Genomic DNA, 17,572 nt, shown 5'->3' with positions numbered 1-17,572 from the left:
CAGGCAATGCCAATCACAGGAGTTTGCTGAGGCCTTATTTGCATGTAACCAAAAGAAGGACACTCTTGTCCAAAAAGGATAAGAGTAACACTGACATTGCCAAGCCAGGGCTCAAACTCTATCTGCAGAGCCCTCTGATCTCCTTCCATCTCCTGGCTCTGCTTCTCTCTGTCATCTGGCCTTGTTCTTTTGCCACAGATGAGCCTCTTCCATGTGGTGAGGAAGGTGGCTCTGAACACCAAAGAGCCGTGTTTTTCTTACCCCATGATGCCAAGGGCCAAAGGCAGTCCTTCCTCAATACCCAGCAGAAAAATCCTGGGAAGGGCCTCTGACTGTCCTAACTAGAGTCCTGTGCTCACCCCTGAACCAATCACCAGGACCAGAGGGATGGACCCCTCCAACTAGCCAGACCTGGTCATGTGCCCTCTCCTCAGTGAGGAATGAGATCACTGCCCTGCAACTGACAGCCCCTCCAAAGGCATCTGGACTTGGTGGGGTCAGTATCCTGAAGGAAAGGGGATGCCCCAAATCCATAAACAACAAATATCTTTGACAAATCCTAACAGCTCCTCCTACCTCTGCCCACCTCCTCTGTCACTGCATCAACCCCCATTACCCCGTGGTTTGGATGTGAATTATCTGTCTTTGCAGATACCATCTTTTCAAAGTTTCAATCATGGGCCTCTTAATTAGGCCTATTTCCCACTGTGCTTCAATGCTGTTGGTTCTGTGACACAGGGCTGCAGGGAAAAGCAGCTAAAGAGGACTAATTAAGACTCAGAGTGCTTTCAATAACGTACATGGAAATGAACAAATTAACTGACGATGCCAAAAAGGCAATATTGTCCCAGTGGGGATTCCGCATATGGAGATAACATTAAGGAGCGCAATATTCATTGAGAGGAAACTATGAATTATGAGTGATATTCAGTCCCATTACCTCTGAGGTGTCAGATGTAATAGCAGGAAAATGTCATAAGATGTTAGGAGACAAAACAAACTGAGCCCTAGTGGGGAAGCTGCAGAGGAACAGAGAGAACCTGAGTTGCAGAGGTCTTGCTGGCAGTTACGGGTTAAGTCCCAGTAAAAATGGCCTCTTGTTGTTGACTAGTCTTTGTAACTATGTGACATTCTGCTTGGTGCAAGAAGATTCCTTTCCCATCTGCTTGGATCTACATACTCACAGAGGATCCAAGGGTGTCTCCCAGGAGTACATTTAAGACAGTGGGCCTCAAATTGTTGCCTCAAGACCACCAGCACCAACATTATTTGGGAATGCAAATTCCCAAGACCCACTCCAGACCTACAGGGCATGGTGGGGGATGGACAAGTGATTCTGATTTAGTCTCCTTTGAGAACCATGGGTCTTGGAATTAGGAGCCTATGGTCTGCTCCAAGCCATGCCAATAATAAGCTGATCTGGCCACTTACCCACTTTGATACTCCCATTGGCAAACATAATGGCCCTGCCCTGACTCCTTCACGAGGTTTCTATGATAATCCAATGAGATGGTTGGTGTCATTCAAAACAGTGATGAGTGTTACAAATGTGATGAATTATAATGATTATTTCAGATACTGATGGTCCAACTAAACCGAGGATCCCAGCTTGGAGGTATAGGGGTAGATGGTGCAAAGGTGAATAAAGGATGTGGTGTGAAGCTTGGATTTCTGGAAGATATTGCAATTTGTACTCCCCAAACAAAGGGTCTTAAAAAGGAGTTTGTTGGCTCTCAAACACCTTGCCTTAGACAGCTTTCTGATGAGTTAAGTGTAAAGGTATCAGAAACATCTGGTTCTCATTTCCCTTCAAATTCACAGGAGCATAGAGGTGGAAAAAAGAATGGAGCTGGAGAGCACCTTGCCAAAGCCCCTCTGTAGTTGAAATGGCCCCAGGTGCTCAGCCCCAGGATGCTCTCCATCCAGGCAAAGGCCAAGTCCTTGGAGCCATCAGCAGTGAAAGGTAGAGCCATGCTGTGCCTGCGAACACAGTGGTCCTGGGAATCCTGGAGAAGGAGAAGGTGGGGTCTGGGCAGGTGTGAACTGTGTGCTCCCTCCCACCCCATGAGTGACTCTGGTGAAAGGGGGAAAATAAACATTAAAAACATCCTCAAGAGGAAAGGAAGCCCAAAAGTCAATGTGCAGCTGAGTGGTAGGAAGGGAGGAGGCATGGGAAGAACTTCATTTTCCTTGGACGTTGACTTAAAAGCTTCAGAGATTTATTTTATATATAGATACAATTTAAGATTACTGTATTTCCTTATAAGAGGAATGTTTTAACAAATTTTACTGGTGTTAATCAAACTTTATTCAACTTGGGCACACATCAAATCTAGCATTATGGGAGTTTTATTTGGAACAGAGCTTAACTATTATACAAATGTCAAGATACTACACAAAACAGCTACAGGAAATTTTTTCATATTTTTTTAATTGTTCACAAACATTTCCTATGTAACCCAACATACAACAACAAAAAGTACACCTTTTTTTCCAGTTTGCATACAATGAGAAAAACAAGAATATATATTTTATAAAGTTTAACTGGTAGACAGTAGGCAGGCTGACAATTTAAGTCTATAGGTGAGAAATTATCTAATAAAAAATAATCAGAATTTGTTTAGCATCAGTCACTTCCATGACTAATTAGTATTCTGACTAATAAAACTTTCTGTCATCAAGCTTCTGGTATACAGGTATATCGTCGTTTTTTAGCACTGCTCCCCACCTTGGTTCTTCACAATTACTAACATAGAAAACTGTTGCAAAGTAGGGACAAACATTCACAAAAACAAGTAAACAAAATCCTGAGCTTATTATCAGCATGAATGTGCATGATGGGGTTTCTTCCCAAGCAATAAATGACTTTCAAACCATCCAGAAATCACCAGAACTGAATTTGCCAAGATATTTTTGCCTAAGTTCAAGCTCAGCAGAGGAACTGAAAAATCAAACTTAGTGTTCAGATTGAGAGAATAGGTTGGGGAATTCAGCCATTTGAAAAATGACCATTTAAAAAAATATGACCAAAAATAAGTTCACTAAATTTATTTTTAAAATCATAAAACGTTTCTTACAAAAGAGCATTACGCTCTACACACTGCTCTGAATAAATGCCAGGGAAATACGAACTACTGTTACTTTTCCTCCCGGTCCCTCGCCCCTCAAAATGTTACAGTGAGCACAGAGCAGTGTTCACAGAGCAGCTATGAACAGTGTTCATAATTACATAGGGGGGATTTTCCTTTTTAACCTCCAACAATGAACAAAAATTAAAATTCACTCACTCTGCTGCTGTTTCAAAATTTCAGTTAGTTTTTGCACACCCTCCCCCCACCCTGTTTGTAAGAAACTAGAACATTGCCCTGGCTGGCATAGCTCCGTGGATTGAGCTCAGGCTGTGAACCAAAGCATAGCAGGTTCAATTCCCAGTCAGGGCACATGCCTGGGTTGCAGACCACGGCCCCCGGCAACCGCACATTGATGTTTCTCTCTCTCTCTCTCTCTTTCTCCCTCCCTTCCCTCTCTAAAAACAAATAACTAAAATCTTAAAAAAAAAAGAAACTAGAACATTACATCTGGTGAACAGCAAAGATTTCACTGCACTTCAAATGCAGAACACCTATGATGCAGAGGAATGTTAGCTTTTCAAACAGAAGCAGATTTTTAAAAAAAAGTGATGCAGGACTCCTTCAGTTCTTTACTAGTCTTAGAAAAAGCTTCCAGAATACTGCTTCACACTGCTCTGCAGCAAATGCTGTGCCTTCTGTGTTTGGTTCTGTGTTCCTGTAATGGTAATGACCCAATCTTCGGGCCCGTCTAAAGGCTCATCAGTTTTGATCAAAGTTCCTGACTGACAATGAATTTGTTTAATCATCTGCCCACCTTTGCCAGTAATAGGTCCAGCCAAATCTTTGGAAGAGTTACTTGTGTACTAACAAAAGGTCCACCAAGATCACCATATGAACCACAATCCCCTGCATAGGAATAATCATATCCGGAGGCACCCAGTAGTTCATAAGCCATCTATCTGCCATTTTGAAGGGCCCCACCTACCTAATGCAGAGTCCCAAGTTTCATCAGCACTGGAACCAATCACGCCATCATAACAGTCTCCAGGTATTCCTCTTCTGACATAGGCCATCAGATCTCCTCCTCTAGGTGGTGGTGTTGAAAGAAGAAGAAGATTCCTTGCTCTGCTACCACCCGCCACTTCAACCAGAAGGAAGTGTAGGAGGTCCAAGCTGAGGGCTCATATCACCATAATCTCTTCTAGACGGAGGCATCAGACACCCACCCTGACCCCCTGACCAGAGAGCATTCTGTCAAAACCACCTCCTCCCCACATGGGAAATCCCACAGGAAGTCCACTGCAGTCATCAAACATCATTGTAAAGTCACCATAATCATGGGTTTCATTGTAAAAATTGGGATTATAAGGCTGTACACATCCTTTGAAGGAAGACTCTGATATGATATGAGATCGAGGACAATCTTTGTGCACTCTACAACCCTACTGGGTTTTCCTCCAGTACCCATGACTCTGTCAGTGGAATGAGCACAGCATTTCTGGGACAGCTTGATAGTTGTCTGAGTGCTCTAGCACCTTTGGCCCCAATAATTCCTCCTGCCAGACTCTGATGAATCAATAGTTTCAATTTGCAGTCAAAGTCACTTCCTTTATAGTGTTGGTACTCTTCCAAGGTAGGCATGATTTTCTTCAGAATTTCTCCAATTGTTTAAATATCAGCACTGATACTCAATATGCGCTTGGGGCTACTGCTGTCTGGGACTAAAACACTGGCATTGTAGTCTGTACACAGATCCTTAATATTCTTGCCTCCTTTTCCAATCACTGTCTGAGCATTCTTGCTCTGAAGCAGAATGAGTAATTCAACCATCTCATCAGTGTTTCTAGATCTTTTAAAAGCTTGTTCCTCTTCCATGTCTTCTGTAGGGCATTTAACAAATTCGCCATGATTTGGGTGTTGGAGAAGGTTTCCCCTTGCTCTTCAGTTTCCATTTTCTTGGATTATATCAAACACCAACCTACAGGCCATAAACAAGCAGAACGTAAGCAAGACGTCGAGGCTGGTGCAGCTGAGAAACAGAGGATAATCAGCTCCAGAGGTTTCTTTGTTGAAGCTCCTCTTATAGGATGTTAGAGCCTGAGAAAACACCAATACCTCCAAACCCCACTAATTCATTTCCTTTCAGATAGCAGACTGATTCTAGAAAAGTTCAGGTCAAACTCCAGTACTGGCAGCATTAGGATTTGAACTCAGATTTTGGAGCTCCTAATGGCAGTTAGAGAAAGATTCTCTTTATCCTAAAGAAAGATAAAGCAGAAAAAGCCTTAGATCCTGGCTTTTGGGGTACTCATCCCTGGCTTTTGGGGAATGACCCATTCCTCCAGTGGGGAGGAGCTCAGAGCAAGTACTCATGGGTAAATGCCAAGCACCTGGTGAGCAACACAGCCCTTGGCAAGGATTCTAATTTCACTGCTAGAGTCCTATTCCAGACCAGTATATCTGACATGCATGGAGGGCATGTCCAGACCAGAAATATAACAGAGGGTCCTGGTAAAGCCTTCCCAAACCTTAGAGGTTCCTCACTGGCCATTTCCTTCATGAGCACTTGCTCTGGTTATTAATAAGAGCGGCTCACAGAGGTCACAGGGTGGGAGAAACCTGGAGAGTTTATGTAACAAGAAACTTTATTTGCATCACCAAGTCTTGGTTGCTTCACATCATTTTGGCATGTAAAATAGGATGTAAATAAATATTACATAAAAGTTTAAAGCAAGCAGTGCCTTTCCCTTCTCCTTTTGAACCTGACAAGCTCTCAATTTCTTTATACCCCACCTCCTTCTCAACCTCTGCTCACTTTAGGTTTCCAACATGTTGCACCTACTAAGGAGCTGACAGCTTGCAACAGCCTGCCATGGAACAAGGTCAAGAGAGGAGTTGGGGCTTGCAAGTTCAAGAGCTGTGCTTGAGGTATGGTGACAAGCTACACAGACCTGCATGGGATCACCAGCATATGGAAAGGATGGCCCCAGAGGCCACCGCAGATGAGGAGAGAGATCTGTTTGAACAGAAAGCCCTGAGATTGTCGAGTGATTTACTGACTCTAAATGTATGCAAGAGACTTTCTGGCTGCCTTTGTTTGAAGGAGGTGATTACTTTTCTGGACTAATTGCCAGTCTCTGCATTGACACACAAACATATACACACGTACCAATTGGTGTCTTAACAAATGCTTGGTCCATCCATCAAAGCTGAGTGTGTACTTGGAGGGCTAATTGACCATGTATAAATTCCCTATTAAAAATTGTAACAAAAAAATATAAAAGGGAAAATGATAGTTTTTGCAATGAATAATTAAACCAAAGGATGCTTCTTCAGGGAAACACTGGAAAATGGAGGAAGAGCTAATGTCCTATTTCCAGGCTTTACGAGAGATAAATTGCAGAGATATGGATTCAGAAATGTTCTAGACTCACATTCAAAGCCCCCCAAATATTGCTCTTTTATGGCCTTCTCCCCGATGGCTCCTGACATAAGTTCTATGATCCAAACAAACCAGGTTGTGTTCTGTTCTTGGAACACACTCTCTTTTCTCTCTACTTCCACTTATGCTGTGTTCTGGATTTCTCTTTTCCACTATTTCTGTTGCTGAAACACCATCAACCTTTCAAGACCTGAGTCTTTTCCTCAGGTACCTCATACTGAATGCAACCCTCTCTCCTTTTGTGTTCCAACCACATGTTGTCTATACATCTCTCATGACCTTGAATTTTAACATTTATTGTTATTACATTGCACATCCCCCTCCATGTCTGACTATAAACCATTGAAAGACAGGAACAGTAAATGGTGTTTTATTCTGCATTCTCAGGTCCAGTTTTCTACATAAGGACCCCATGAGTAACATCTAATTTCTCTGAATGTCTATGGCATTTATCAATACTTGGTTAAATTCAGCTGTATAAACTGGACCAATGAATCCTGATTCTTCTATGTTGCTGACTCATTCTTTCATTTATTCAAAAAATATTCATCTAATGCCAAGTCTATTCCTGGCTTGTGCTCAGGGCTGTGAAGTGAATAAGGTATGTGTATGAGTCTCCCAGGGCTGCTATAACAAAGTACCACAAACTGGATGGCTTAAACAACAGAAATCTGTTGATTCACAGTTCTGGAGGCTAGAAGTCCAAAATCAAAGTGTCAGCAGTGTTGGTTTCTTCTGAGGGCTATGAGAGAAAGATGTGTTCCAGACCTCTCTTCTTGGCTTGTCTATGGCCAACTTCTCCCTGTGTCTTCACAATTAATCCCCTCTATATCTGTCTATATTCTCTGCTGATAAATACACCATTCCTATTGGATTAGGGCTCATGCTGATAACCTCATTTTAATTTAATTACCTCTTTAAAGACCCTATCACCAAATATGGTTACATATGAGGTACTGGTGTTAGAACTTCAACATATAAATCTTTGAGAGGGCACAATTCAGCCCATAACAATATGATTATTGATGTCACAAAATTTATACTCTACAGGAAGATAGAGACAAGTAAATTGAAAACTACAATGTTGTATAATCAGTGCAGAAAAATATGGAAAAAGCTGCACAGAGGAAGTAACATTTAAGCTGAGACTACTGTTCTCTGAAGAAATTATGGAAACTGTGAACCTTCCAGATGCAAAAGTAAATGGCCTGAAAATTCCCCCAAGTTCAAATCTAGGTGGTGTCCACCCCACTTCTTCACCTCTAATAGGAGTAAGAAACACCAGAAAAAGCCAACACCTGTTCAAGGCCTGGGGTTTTACTCCTGTAGTCAGAGAGGTCTGAAAACAATACTGGAAGGGCAGTTTGAGGATACCATTTACATAGTAATAAAAAGACCTGAAAAGACTGTCCTTCTTGGTAGCCTGAGATTTCATTCATTGTAATGAAAGGCATCAATGTCTGGTCTAGCTCAATTTGGACAGATTCCCAACATAAGAATCATCATTGCTAAGAAGGTAAGACATATCTTATTCAGACTACTGTAGCAAGAGAGAGAGGCTTCAGGGCTAACCAGATCCACAGAAACATAAGGCAAGAGTCATTTTAATTCAGTCCGTAGCACCTGGGTAAAGCCAGATGGGCACTGAGCTTATGCAGTCACTCTGGATTATCCTCTAAAATGTGGGAAGAAAACTAACATTTATTGAGCACATGCTACATGCAAAAATGTTCTCTGGGTGTCTTTACATGTGCAATTTTATGTATTGATTCAATGATACCATATAATAATACTATATAATAATACATTATGATTGTTCCTTATAATACTATGGGAATATTCAATATTCCCATTTTAGAGAGAAGGAAAGTGAGGTTAGGGGGTGTTCAACAATTTGAGAAAAGTCACACAGCCTGTGAGTAATGAGGCAGATGAGACAGAGAGAGAATGCTATGGCCTGAATATTTATGTCCTCCCAAAATTCATGCTGACATTCTAACCCCCAAAGGGGATAGCATTAGCAGATGAGGCCTTTGGGAGGAACTTAAATCATGAAGGTGCCGCACTCATGAATGGGATTAGTGCTTTAGCAAAGAGGTTCCAGAGAAATCTCTAGCCTCTTCTGCCATGTGAGGATTCATTCATATATATATATATATCTGTGACCTGGAAGAGGGACTTCGTTTCGTTCAACCACGTTAGGAAGCTGCTCTTGGACTTCCAGCCTTCAGAACTGTAAGAAATAGATTTCTGTTGTTTATAACTACCTATACTTTGGTATTTTGTCATAGCAGCCCAAATAGATTAGGAAAATCTTCCATTTTTCTCACACCCAAAGTATGTTATTTTTCCCAAGGAGGCTTACTAAAAACGGGGGAGGAAGCAGATGGAATCTTTGCCTGCCATCATCCCTTGATGCAGCCTCTCCAGATTCATTCTCCCTACTCCAGGCATGATGGGGAACCTGGAATCATGCTATGAAACAGTAAGTCCCCTATCCTGTGGTGGCCACATGTTCCATCAAAGATTTAAAGGTGGAAGCAGAAACTCAGGTTTGGGAGTCAATTAGGGAAACATCAAACACCTGAGAGGATTTGCCAATGGCCACAGAAAAGACCAAGTGAAGGTTTGGGGTGGCTGCCAAATGGACTTCCCAATAACATGTATATGTCAGAGGCTATGGGGGGCTGTGGTCAATGTTGAGGCAAAAGAGAACACATCAGGTATGTGCCCACGTTGGATCAACTCTGGGATGAAGCCCAGACTCCTTACCAGGGTGTTCAAAGCCCTTCTCCACCTGACCACACTCTACCCTTTAGTCTCATCTACCACAACACCTCTCCTCCAGCCCTGACTCTGAGCACCACACGTTCATGCTTCCACCCCTATGGCCTTTTACATGCTGATTTCTCTATTTGGAGTCTACTTCCCCAGTCGATTCATCATCAAAGCTCCAGCTCCCACATCACCTCTTCTGTAAGCTGTCAGGGATCTTTCATCCCAAGTGTCCCATTAGATTAACCGCTGCCTTCTTAGTGGATCTGTAATTTTTATGCGTACTCTAGCATTCCTGTTATAAAATTATTATACTCATATGGAACTGTTTAAGTGCCCAAAATAGTCCCCACTCTGAGAATCAAATGTAAATCAAACAGACACTGTCCTTGCCCTCAAATACATTATGGGGAATAAAGACAAGTAAGCCACTGGTTGTCATACAAATGATGGTGTTCTAAGAGCACATGAAGAAGCACTTATACCAGGCATGAGGAATCAGAGCATACTTCCTAGAAGAAGTGGGATCTTATCTGACACCTGAAAGATGAACAAGAACCAGGAGAAGAGAACTATTCTAGACAGAAGAATGGCAATTTATTTAATAAATGTTTATGTAGTTCTTTACTGATTTCAGTTATTTGCTGTAGACCCTCTATGAGATAAAAATTATGTTCATCCCTGTTTTATATATGAGGAAACTGAAGCACTGTGAGATTAAGTAAGCTGCCCAAGGTCATATCATTATAAAAAGAGAAGCTGGGATTTGAGGCCAGCAATCTGTCTCTATAGTCCAAACTTTCTATCTCTAGATAATGTGTGTATAAAGGCTTAGAAGAAAGAAAGGACCCAAGAAGTAAGATTTTTAAAAGTTAAAGTGGATGGGTTTCAAAGTATAGACAGCTTGAGAGGACATTGAGGGTCAGCAGGTTCCCGAAGGTGAAGACAAGGACTTGAGCCTTGTACAACAGTGGGAAGCATTAATGCATTATAGCACATTATTGCCTTACTGTGGAGAGTGGACTGGGGGAAGCAGTTGGAGAGGACATGTGGGTAGGTAAAGGCTGTTGCAGTCTTACAGATAAAATAAGAGGGTGCCTTGTACCAGAAACAATGGAGATGGAAGAAAACAAGTAGACTGAGAGATAATTAAAAGATTGGAGAGACCACTCCTGGCTAATGATTGAACATAGGATGAGAAATAGTGGTGGGGAAAACATCTTATTTCCGATATCCAGATGAGAAACATACAGTTGATGTTTCCATTTCCTGCATTAGGGAGCACAAGAGGAGAGGCAGCTTTGGGAAAAGGATATGCTCACTTCAACGTTGGATACAGTGGCTGTCAGTGCACATACAGTAGGTATGCACTGTAGGCAGTGGGATGCATAGATGTGAAGCTCAGGTGAGAGTTCTGGGGCCATGATGTGGGAATAATCAGCATAGAGATGGTTTAAAGGAGTAACTGAGACCACCAGAAACAGCATGTAGTACTGATTGTAAGGACTATACAGCAACGTTTAAGGACAGAGCAGTAAAAGAGAAGAACACAAAGGAGATAATAATAGCAAACAGTTGTTTAGCCCATACCTCTGCTGGGCACTGTTTCATGTGTTTTACATGTTTTAACTAATTTTATCACAGTCCTGTGGGCCAGAGGCAAGACAGTTTGTAGAATTTGCACAAAGAACCCCTGCTAGTAAGGGCTGGATCCAGGATTTGAACTCAAGTAAATATGCTCTAATCTAAAGCCTATACTCTTCACATACTACATCAATATGGCCAACAACGCAAAACATGCAAATGGCTGATTCAAGTAAAATGGAGTAGTTGGCAGCGTCAAATGCTTATGGAAACTCAATAAAGAAATGGTGAAGAATGGCTCTTTGGATTGAGCATGAAACCAGCCATTAGTGATGTTGGCTAGTGAGTTTCTCTGGGGAGATGAGGTCCACACCAGAATGCATTGATTCAAGGAGAAAGAGAATAAGGAAAATTTAGTGCAGACAATTCTTTCAAGAATTTTGGCAATGAATAGAAAGAAGTATAGGAAATAAAGCAAGAAACTGAAACGGGATTGAGAAACTAATCAGATGTTTATTATGGGAGACATTTGGGTATGTTTAACTGATAGTGGAGGCAGAGGACAGAGGGAGACAGAGGGACTCTGCATGAGCGAGGTCCCCAGATAGAGGAGGAGATGGGATCCAGGATACAGGTGGAAATATTAATCTTAGCCAGGGAGAGGAACAGCCTTGCATCGAACAAGAGGAAATGGGTAAGGTTCAGATGAAGATGAGAGTATATGTTCACAGAGGGGACTTTGAAGGAGTTTGTACCTGATAATTTCTATTTTCTCCCTGAAATATCAAGTCAGAACCCTTGTTGAGGAGAAAGGTGGAGGTAACAGGCATATATATTTGAGAAATGGCTGGGTGTTTCCTCCTCCTAGAATTAGGCACATTGGATAATCTTTACCCCTAGTACCTGGCACAATGTTGAGATAGAGTAGATGTTCAATAAATGCATATTGCATTGCACTGGGTTGGAATTTCCTAAGAATCTCAAAATGGGATCCTGATGGCAGGAGTTTGGCGAGCCTAGAATAACCACCTTTGTCACAGCCAAATTTTCCCTGGGATAAATGAGCCTAGACAGTTGGGAAGTATAAACCCTACCAGGTGGCCAAAGCATCTGCTTCAGCAGGAATCCAGAGGCAGGGGAGTGTGCTGGAGGTCTTCCAGAGTAACTAGGCAAAGGGTGGCTAGATGAGGGCCACTCTTCGTCAGGCAGGAAAGCTGCAGTAGCAATCCTTTCCAGAGTGAACAAAAGCTGCCAGCGTTGCCTAGGATCTGTACCCTCCTACCAACTTGGGGATTTTACTGTGGAAATTTGTACAACACTTAGTCAACCCTCTGAAGTAAGTCTTGCTCAAGCATCTAGTTCATTTTTCAAGTACAGCCCCTAAATATGACCCAACTGAATTGTATTCAATCCTCAAAAATGAAAAGCACACTCTCCACAAAATTAATGGCCCATGGCCTTACAGGGTTCCTCTTCAAAAATTCCAGCAGTGTTCTTCCCAACAAATCACAAGACAGGGGCTCTCAGTTCAACTTTCACGAGGAACAGGTGCTAGGTCCAATGGTAGCATTCTAATTGTTCTATGGTATTTCTTCACCTATGAAAGTTGACTAAGAAAATGGTTAAGTTTGAGATCCCTAACTAAATCCATCAACAGCATTTTATTTCATGAAACAGAGCCATTGAGCACTCCAGCTCTGCTGACACTACAGAGATCCAATATTGCTGCTGCCCTGCTAGACGTGAAACAGAGCATCACCACTGGACTCCGGTGAAGCGGAATGGAACCTTGACAGTAAATGAGGATCACTGCTGGGCTCCTTTTGGGCTTAGGTCTAAATACTTGACTCAGTTTTAGGTAACCAAGGATACATGCTCTCCCAGCAGAGAAAGAAGGATAGACTCCTTTCTGTACATAAAGATATGACCTTATCCCCATAGACACAAAGCCAATCTGGAGACAGCTAAAATTGAAAAATGAAAATTAAATCCAAAGCACAGTGAATGGCAACTCTGCAAAGCAAAATGGCTTGGCCTAAATAACCCCATCTTACCAGCCAATTCACTTAGTTATCAGAGAGTACAATGTGCAACTCATCCCTTCTGGAGCCCCAACCTGAAGACCAGCTTGTGCAAAACTACACATTTGGCAGAAGTCATGTTCCTTTGGGGCACAGGTGACCAAAACACCTGCTCTGAAATATTCCAGGTCAAAAATGCTCCATGGAACTCTCAGATGTCTTTGATATACTCATGTGGGTCCTACAATAGGCCCTACAAACTTCTTTAAGAGGAAAAATAAATATTTTTGTGGTCCACCACTACTTCCAACAAGTGAGATGGCTGCCCTCAGGTTGAGAACAGTCAAGCTGCTTTCATAAATAAACAAATGATGACTATAAACTTTATAGTCATCATGTCCAATACCTACAGTAGCATTGTTAGATCTATTTTCACCTTTTTGAAAATTGGAAAAATCTGTGGATACAGATACACCTCCTCTGATCATATTCCATCACCTTCAACAGGTAACACAGCCAGGCCTGTCGTTGATGGGAGTTACCCAACCTTACGGTGGGTGGTGGTTACTATGAATGTACCCCTGTGGGGTGAGGTCTGATAGACAATGGCAGCAAATATGTTGGTGAAATTATACAATTTATCATACTTAGGGACATGCTAATCAATCTCACAGGTCCCCAAGTTTATCCTTCATTCAAGGCAGGAAATAAAAGAAAGCAGACACTACTACATTAACTGACACACACCAAAACCCCTTCCTTGAACTGAAATTCAATGCTATGGCCTTTGGACTGAGAGTCAATACCTGAAAGAGCAAGAAATATTACTGTTGAAGACACTATCATTAGCTATTCAGTGCCCCTGAGGAAAGGATCTATCACCCTGAAAACTTCCTCTTCTAGTTTATAGTTTGCTGATGGAATAAAAGTTGGCATTTCCTAGGGAAGTAATTTGCTTCTTTCTATCAGATGACAAGACTGAGACATTACTAAGAGCTCCATCTAGTATTGGTTAGCAAAAAGTTTAAACATGGAGTTTCCTATTTCTATGTGAATTATATCCTCCCATTTTTATATGCTTCTATTTGCTCTTGATGACTTCATTTTTAAGTAACATTTCTGAAGTTTTTATTTCTGAGTTGAAAACGTGAGCAGACTTTGTACATAAATTTAGGAAAATAACAGAAGCAAAAAAAAAAGAGTTATATATAAAACCACCTTTCCCACTGAGAAAAACAATTCTGATAACATTTTGGTATGTTCCTTGTAACATTATATTTATACTTACTTACATATAAATATATAATGTGTTTTACTTATTATTTATATATTAAGTATATATTTGAGAGAATAAAATCACCTCCAAGTTACAAAAGAGATTGGAGACCAACACAGTCCTTAGATCCAAATTTAATTGAGTCTTTTCCAAACAGTAATTTTAAATCTTTTGCTGGCTGTATTTTGTGGCTGGGGAAGTAGCCACTCAGAAGTGTGGTGAAGCTGTTTTTTATGTGCTTTTGAATTATTCAGTCTTGAAATTGCATATTACAATATCAGTGAAGCCTCACTTTATACACAATACTATGAATATTATCAGGCACTAAACTGGAAAAGTGTTTCAAGAAGAATTGCCTAAGCTCAGTGCCTGTGGGACAGGAAGGGGGTGACTGTGTGTGTGCTGTGGTTTGGAAAGCGAGGACGTCCACTGGAAAGCAGTTGACACCTTCCAGTCCCTGGGCTGGGTGCTGCCCTGTGTGTGCATGAGAACTTCTCCTGGGAGTCTGGTGGCCCTCACACTATTATTTCAACATTTACTAGTGCTGTAATTTAAAATACCTTTTTATGTCCTGTATCAATGTCACTCAAGCATTCATAACTCAGGATACAAGTGCCAGGGCTAAAGTACACATTCCCAAATCGATAACTCATGGTGGAAGTAAAGGTAATAAAGCAGCATGGCATGCCGCGCTGGTGATTTAAGAGACACTCGGCGGAAACACAGGCACATGGGCGCCGCAAGACAGAGACAGCTGTGCTCAGATCAGTATTATTTGTAAGGACCAAACACTGGACACAGCCCAAATGCCCATCAGGTAGAGTGGACAACTAAACTAGGGTGTACTCTGACAAGGGAGCTCTGTGCAGCCACACAGGCAGACGGGCTCCAGCTATGGACAACAACATGGACAAACTGCACAGACATGACGTTGAGCAAAAGGAGCTGGACCCACAAATAAATACACACACTATGACTTCAGTAATACAACATTCAAGAAAGGGGAGAAAACCAAACTAGAGTGTTTGGGAACGTATGTTTACGTAGTGAAAGTGTGAAGAAAAACAAGCAAGTTCTAATAAAATTCAGGTGGTAGTTCTATTAGGGAGGAGCAGGGGGTGCTTGGTGAGAGTGGGGGCTGGGCAAAGAGGACTTCTGGGCTCTGCCAAAGTTCTGCCTCTGGCCCAGGCAGTGGATACACAGAGGTCTGCCTTGTGAGAAACCATTAAGTTGTGTGTCTTTGTGCATGTGCCGCATGTCTCTTATATTCCATAGTATAAAAGGTTATAGAAACCTGTGTGACGGGGTTGTATCCCAAATGGTGAAGCTGGTTGATCTTTGTGAATATCCTCCCCTACCCTCTCTTACTTTTAAACCGAGGGGCACCCTCCACAGCCTATCATAAAACAAGAAGAAACATTGGAAGTGTCAGAGGAAAGAGATAGATTAAAACCAGTTTCTACCCTTCTAGAAACCAGGTAAAACTTACAATTGGGGAGGGGAAGAAGATGGCCTGGCTGGGGGAGATGGAGGGAGGGTCCTTCCTTAGCAAAAGGTCAAGGTGCAGAACAGAGAGATACAGACTGCCCTTGAGGAATAACTGTCACTGCACACACAACTCACACTACAAACACCGTGCACAGAAGACACCTGCCCGCAACAATCCCGGAATTTGGTATGAAAACCCAGCACACTCCTCCCAGGAGAGGGGAAGACATTTGGAATCACTGTGTGGAAATGGGAGCAAAAGGAAGACCCTGGGCCACTGACCAAGGCAGGCCCAAATGGAAGCAGTAGAAATGTCCCCGTTAGCAGGAGCCCTGGGCTCCCCGTCACCGTTACAGACATTTTGCTCTCTGAGGTCAAGATGATACTGCTGCAAACTGGAGTAATTAGCACTGCATTTCTGCCTCACCATTCACACAGGCGCAGTTTGAAACCTTTGACTTAGCTTATTTTTAATATCATCTCTGTCCTGAACCAATGATGATGTGCACTGGGCTTTCAAAACATATTTACAACATACTTATTTAAACTTAAATCTGTGATTAAATGACTTCATGCTGGCTCTCATTTTCTTTGTGCCCAGTCTGGTGATTTGTGAATCCTTTATCATGTGCATGCCTTGGGTGGCTGCACACACACCTCTGCTCACTTTCTGAGGAGAGGATGGTGGGTGGTGGTGTCCCTGAGTTGCTGCCTGTCTGAGGATGTCTTCCCTGAACCTCACACATGAGCATGATCTTGTATTATGACTCCTTTGCCTTTCAGAACTCTGTCATCGGTCCATGTTGTCTTTTATTTATTTAAAACTGCAAAAGATAAGCCTGATTTTTATTCTTTTGTAGTTAGCTTGCTCTTCTGGAGTATATATGGGTGGTTATTTCTTCACCCTTGGAGGTCAAGAATTTCACCAGCCAATATCTAGGTGTTGGTCTGTTTTGTTTTCTTCTTCTTCTTCTTTGTTTTTTTTTTTTTTTGGCCTAGGGCTTTGTGAGTACTTTTAATTTGCAGATGTAGGTCTTCCTCCAGCTCAGAACTGTTTTAGTTAGTCATTGCTTTGAATGTCACTCCTATTCCCTGTGTTCTCATTTCTCTTTCAATGATGTGGTTTTCAGAACACTGTGGCTCCATTGTGTGCCCCTCAGAGCTGTCCTGCCTCTCTGAGCTCTCATTTCTGATCACTTTGTCCTTTCCTGAGCAGTCTGCTCAAGTTTACACCCATTCAGAAGCCTGTAAATGGGATGTTTATTCAAATAGGTCAGTATTTGACCCACTTCCTCCTCTCCAGCTCATATAGATTGACTTTTGCTCTTTTATATTTTCATCAAAGGTGAATTCCACCCCCCCGGGTACTGACACAAGAGGAGAGAGGTGTTCCTTTCAGCCCCAAGTACAAAGTGTTACAAGAGCAATGCATGAATCAGCCATAACCGCAGACTGTCAGATCCTGGAACAGCCATGTCCAAGCTCTCTTGCATATTCATTGGACATCTGGCATCTGACCTCCAAAGCACAGCCAAGAGAAGATTTGGAAGCTGATTCTCTGCTGAGAAATGTCATCTAGATGCCCTGTTTTTGAGGTTGGCATTACAACCAGCTTTTTTCCGGGGGCATGGGGGTGGGGGCGAGATCAGGAAGGCCCTGACCACTCATTCATTAGCCATCTAAGCAAGTGGTACAATTGCTCTTCCAATTACCTGCAAGCAAGATATGAGTGAAAAAGTCAACTCTGGCTGGATTTTAGATTGACCTCCAAATCGTGGGAAATAGAGTCATTCCAGGAAGTTGAAATCATGTCAATCATCCAAGGACAGGAGAGAGTTAGAGGAAAAGCATTCTAAATTTCTATCATTTTCTTAATTTTTATCATGCCCCACAATGGCCTCTTTAAGCTTTTCTC

At 42.1% G+C, this 17,572-nt stretch overlaps 1 long non-coding RNA gene and 1 pseudogene across 1 annotated transcript; both read right to left on the bottom strand.

Annotated features, from left to right (window-relative positions):
- Nucleotides 1–3,223: 3,223 nt before the first annotated feature.
- LOC118499547 lies at nt 3,224–13,340 on the bottom strand. The gene is made up of 3 exons (XR_004902043.1): nt 13,330–13,340; nt 5,860–5,864; nt 3,224–3,338 (listed from the first exon to the last, which is right to left on the bottom strand). It is a non-coding gene; the product is annotated as an uncharacterized LOC118499547 (long non-coding RNA).
- Nucleotides 3,624–5,113, bottom strand: LOC114507574 (annotated as a pseudogene).
- Nucleotides 13,341–17,572: the final 4,232 nt, after the last annotated feature.

This window comes from Phyllostomus discolor, chromosome 3 (assembly GCF_004126475.2).
Source record: "Phyllostomus discolor isolate MPI-MPIP mPhyDis1 chromosome 3, mPhyDis1.pri.v3, whole genome shotgun sequence".
Classification (NCBI taxonomy): domain Eukaryota; kingdom Metazoa; phylum Chordata; class Mammalia; order Chiroptera; family Phyllostomidae; genus Phyllostomus; species Phyllostomus discolor.
The sequence above is the reverse complement of the archived record's forward strand: the minus strand, read 5'-3'. Positions and strand labels throughout refer to the sequence as shown.